Genomic DNA, 4,342 nt, shown 5'->3' on the forward strand with positions numbered 1-4,342 from the left:
TCTCCTAAGTGATTGGTCATCCAAGGAGGGAATTTCACCACGCAACTTGGCCAGTCGACGGTTGTATGCTTTACTAACCCTTACCCTTGACCCAGATTTGCCCTTACTTATTTGGGTTAGGCTATTAGATAGAAGATTATCACGCTAAATCTCTGTTGTTTAACCTTTTTCTCATTCATTACTTCCTTGGTCAGGCAAGTAGGAATGAGGTGAGTTCTAACGTTGCACACCGTTAAAAAGAATTCAAAACAAAGAGATTAACAATATATTCATAAGAACTATTCTCGAATTACTTCATTATTAGTTTTATGTGTTTAATTACTCATGGTTCCCACAACCCTAGCTGTGGATTTAGTTACTCATGCTTGTGTGATCACAATTTATAATAGGGTTAATAAGATAAATCATGAACTTACAATTAGAATAGATGAAATTCGGAATCTTGATTTGAAGAACAAATGCAAATTTCATAAACCAACACTTCAAGAATTAAATGCCAAAAGTGTTTGCAAAATAATTCTCAAAGAAAAAAGTAAGTATCTCAAAAAGTCTAACAATCCAAAAACGAAAAATGCAACTAATATTTATAGAAACAAAATCCTAAATCAAGTAGGAAAAGGAAGACTAAGGAAATTTGGCTTGGGAAGTGTCATCTACGGTTACTAACCTACGGCTCGTAGGTACCTTCCAGATCATCTAAAGATTTGCTCATAGGTACCTTCCGTCAGTAAGCAGTTGTTCAATCATCTAAGGATTTGCTCGTAGTTACCTTCCGTCAGTAAGCAGTTGTTCGATCATCTAAGGATTTGCTTGTAGATCTTTGTATGGCCTGTCCTATTCAACCGTCATTCATGGACTGGAGCTAATCCTTTCTGATATTTTCTACGACTCATCATATGCGGCTCGTAGTAGTGACTACGGCTCGTCAGTCTACATCCGTTGTTTCATATATAGCTCCAATTTTCAGCACTTCAACCTACGACTTACACCTACAGCTCGTGGGTCAAGTCGTATATCACAAAAAAAAAACTAATGCTGCTACACTTTAACACCAACTGCTCCAAAACCTATTTCCTGCAAAATCATAATAAAAATATCATCACATCTAACAACAAAATGCTTAAGACTCATGCAAAACTCTAAATTTAATGCATCAAAAGTATCATAAATTCACAATAAATCAATACCCTCAACTTAAAATTGTTGCTTGTCCTCAAACGACGGAACAAACTCTAAACGACACTTGTGCAGAAGTAACTCAAGAGCCTAAGCAATCACATGGAATTTTCTCAATAATCAACCCTCTTTATTTATTCTCAACATAGTGCAATCTTTTAGTTAAATCAACAATCCAACATATGCGGATCAATACATGACATAGATATACCAATAGACACATTCACATAAACAAACAACAACCACCAAGATACCAATTTTTCGATAATGTAATTTGTGCCCTCACCACAAAGAAATCCCTTTGTTCACACAAAATTGGAATTTTTAGTTTGGGACCAGTACACACTCACACTCAAAATTCAATTCAACATAGTTGCGGAACAAGAAGCTCTTCCCCAAGCTCCTCAAGTTCCGGTCAACCCTTTGGCCGAGCAAGTGACTAATGCGGAGTTTAGGGCTGCTTTTCAAGTGTTGGCTCAAGATGACCCAAGCCAATAGGGAGGTTGCGGTTCCCGTGAAGCCAAATATGGGTACGATGGCATTTATAGTGAGGGACTTCACTAGGATGAATCCTCCAGAGTTTCATGGTTCTAAGGTTGAGGAAGATCCTCAAGAGTTCATTAATGAGGTTTATAAGGTGTTGATGATCATGGGAGTGACGCCGGTGGAAAAGGTGGAGTTGGTTGCTTATCAACTTAGATGTGTTGCTCAAATTTGGTTCAACCAATGGAAGGAAGAGAGATCGGAAGATGCAGGTCCTCTTGATTGGGAAAAGTTCAAAATTGCTTTCCTTGATAGGTTCATTCCCCTTGAGATGAGGGAGGCAAAGGTTCTTGAGTTCATCAACCTTCGTCAAGGGAGTATGAGTGTGAAGGAATATGCTTTGAAGATCACATAACTATCTAGATATGTGTAACACCCCAAAAAAAATTTAGAACTAAGACTCAAATCGTTCATCGTAGTGAGTGAGATTTTACCGAGGAATTATAATTTCTTAAGTGTTAAGGTCACTAGATGTAGCACCTTGAGTCCCAAAAAGAATTAAATTGGATATAGCAAAATCTGAAATTTTGCAAGTTAAGCTAAGTATGAGTTTTGGGTCAAATTCAAACGATCATAACTACTATCTCAGTATGCGTTAGGTGTACTACCAGATACCATAGGAAGGAATTTGAATTATCTTTCCAACGCCGCTGAGTTTTCTAAGTTTCGAGTTCGGATGAGTGAGATATGGCCTTTTGAAGTTAGACTGCCCAGTTAAGGAAAGTTAGCCGAAAATACAGAGGGGTATTTTGGTCTTTTCCTTACCCAATCAGATTCAATTCATTTTTAGTAATATTTTAAGGGTCTAATCCTATTAGGCTCAGTTTTATAGTCCTAAAATTAGCCTAGGGTTTTAGTTGAGAGTTCAAGAAGAGAAAAGAAGAGAGAAAAGGAGAAAAGAGGAGAGGATCAAGCGTTCGTCGACGTTCTTGAGAGTTGTTGCGGATTGTCGCCATAGGTTTGATCCCTAAGAGGTATGTAAGCTTCCATAGTGTTGGGTTTTTTCACCCACACGCCAAACATGTTATTTTCAGCGCAAATTTCATTCTTGAAATTGAAAGATTTGAGTTCTTGATGAGTTCTTGACAGGTGTTCTTGAAGTTCATTTTAAATCTTTTTGTGTTGGGTTTTGGATGATTTCTTGAGATCAAAGTGAGTGTTTTAAGGGATGTATTGAGTATATTAGAGAGTACTTATGTTAAGTATTTGATTCTAAGTGATTGGGGAAGAAATCGTTCGATTCTAGGCGAGTTAGGGTGAGAAAACGAGCAAAGAAGTTCGTCAGATTTTCTGGGTTGGGGCCTGGCGCGATGCGCTTTCCAGAGCGCCCCAAACCCTCCTCTGAATGTTAGGGGATGGCGCTCTGCGCCACCCATAACCCCATGGTCTCCTTCCCCTCCAGTTTGTCGTCGTTGGCCCCATTTGAGTTCGTTTAAAGTACACCTTCACTCCTTTTCAATTCTAACTACTCTAAGCTACTTCTAAACACCTAAAATCATTCCTAACATGATCATAACCTTGAATTCATAAATAAAATTCAAGGTAGAGTTGAGAGTCAAGTTTGAGAGTTCTTTAAAACCTTTTTGATAAGGTCCCTTAGAGTCTTTTTAAGGAGTCTTCTACAATTACTATTAACTTGTTTCAAGACTCGAGCAAGTGAGTATGAGGATGAGGAGATTGTATTCATGAATCTACTTTGTCATCATGAGATCCTTCATATAATGAACCATAACTCTTGAATTCATAATTCACATTCAAGAGAGAGTTAAGAGTAGAGTTCAAGTAAGCCTTTGAGTTCAACTGTGAATCCTTTGAGATCAACTATTGATTTGAACTAAGTTCCAAGAAAGTAAGTAAGAGAATGAGAAGAGTCGTACACATGAGTCCATGTTGTTATGCATACTATTGAGTCGAGTTGTTTCATGCCCATAATTCCGCATGAACTTCGTAAGTTGAGCATCTTTCAGAAAAGTGGTATCTTCAAGTTTTAAGCCTTTAAGTGTTGAGTTCCTAATCCCTTTTGAGAAGAATCTTTGAGTTGTTGAGTTAAGTAGTTCATGCTCATAAATTCCGCATGAACCCTATGAGTTGAGAATTCTTGAAGTGAGTAGTATTGTTAAAGTCCTTGAGTTCCAAGTATTGAGTTCTATATTTGGTTATTGAAAACCTTGCATTGAGTCGTTCATGCTCATAAATTTCGGCATGAACCATATTTAAGAAGTCTTTTACAAACGTTTTAACTTTGTTTTAAGACTTAAGTTTTGAGTTAAACAAATAGTAAAGAGTAAAGAGTAAAAAATTGAGTTCATTTCTTCAAAAGAGTATATTGGGACTATGTATTCCCAAAGAGTAAATGTTTTCACATTTAAACAAGAAAGGAAACTGAGATTTCAAAAGAGCCTTTGAGCTAGTTTTTAAGAAAAGAAGTTATGTGCTTAAACATATGATCTAGTATCTTTTGGGAGTAGTATTGAGCACCGAATTGGGGGTGAGTATGAGTTCAGATAACTCACGTCTCCATAAAACCATATAGCCACCATGGGTAGAAAGAGGGTCATACTTTTTAGATGAATCATTTTCACAATAGACTAGTGGATCCACTTAGTAGTTCAGGTCCTATACC

This window comes from Solanum tuberosum, unplaced genomic scaffold, assembly GCF_000226075.1.
Source record: "Solanum tuberosum cultivar DM 1-3 516 R44 unplaced genomic scaffold, SolTub_3.0 scf00183, whole genome shotgun sequence".
In the NCBI taxonomy this organism is placed as follows: domain Eukaryota; kingdom Viridiplantae; phylum Streptophyta; class Magnoliopsida; order Solanales; family Solanaceae; genus Solanum; species Solanum tuberosum.